The sequence below is a fragment of the Marmota marmota genome, unplaced genomic scaffold, assembly GCF_001458135.2.
Source record: "Marmota marmota marmota unplaced genomic scaffold, marMar, whole genome shotgun sequence".
Classification (NCBI taxonomy): Eukaryota; Metazoa; Chordata; class Mammalia; order Rodentia; family Sciuridae; genus Marmota; species Marmota marmota.
In genome coordinates, this window is record NW_026000185.1 from 10,609,277 (window position 1) to 10,610,476 (window position 1,200).

The following is a 1,200-nucleotide window of genomic DNA, read 5'->3' on the forward strand; positions in this document are numbered from 1 at the left end:
GTTCTCAGGGCTGCAGTCCCCGTGTCTGGAGGGAAAATACCTGTGCCTTTTCTCTCCACCTGCCCAAACACTGATCCTTAAAGCCACTTGGGAACACAGTTTCTTAGTTATTTTGAAGTTTCCTCTTTGCCTCTGTACCTGCATGTTGAGCTGGGGACATTCTTAATATATATATTCTTAATATATGTCTCTATGAATCATATGGTGTCGCTGGTACCAGCAAGCAGAGACACATGTAGTAGAATGTTCTTGCAGAAAAGAAAAAAAAAAAAAGTCATAGGCAACCCAACGTCTAGCTCCCAGAAACGGATTAAATCCCTTGTGGTGCAAACACTCAGCCGAAAGCCATGCGGCTATTAAAGAGGATAAGGTAACCCACTCATGCATAATGATCACATGAATCTTAGTACATGTTTCAGGGTGTATAATTTACTATATGCGTCGATCTTATGCAACACGTTGAGTAATAAAACTCGTGTTTATTAAATTACACGTGCTTGTATTAATCGTGATTATACCGTATTACACACGAGTCATTAGATTAGCACAGCGCACATTAACACACGAAAAAATCAAAGTGCAGAGGACGGGGAAGTCGACCGGGATAAGAATAGGAGGAGGCGTTTAATCTGTGAACAGGAATGGGGAGAGCGCTGGGGCTCAGGCGGTGCACAGCAGCAGCACCCAGGGGCGGGGCTGCACCCAGAATTTTGCATTCATCCCATCGGGTTGGACCCGAGGAGCGGCATGTTAAGGAGACCCCAGGTGCTGCTGCTGGTTCCGGGACTAGGGACACACCGAAAGCCAACAGGGCAGTCTGCGGGAAGGAGTGTGGGGGGTTATTTTATTAAATGTCCGTACTGCTCCCGACCAGCAGCAAGGCGACACGGTCAGCCCCGGGGTCGGGCTGATCCTGACAAGGGCCATCACTCCTCCGCTTCCGGGGGCCATCTAGCTGCCACTAGCTGCCATCTAGCTCCCGAGACCAGCCGCACAAGGTCGCTTGAGCTCCGGCGGAACCGGGATTCGAACCCTGAACTCCGAGACCCAACAGGCTCCCTGCTTGCTTGGTCTTTCAGATACGCGTCTTGGGCAGCCAGCGGGGACTCCGGGGACGCTGCCCCAGCGAAGCCCGGGACACCCACTCGCTTTGGGGGCGGGGAGCCGCCGGCGCGCGCCCGCGAGGCCCCGCCCGGCTGG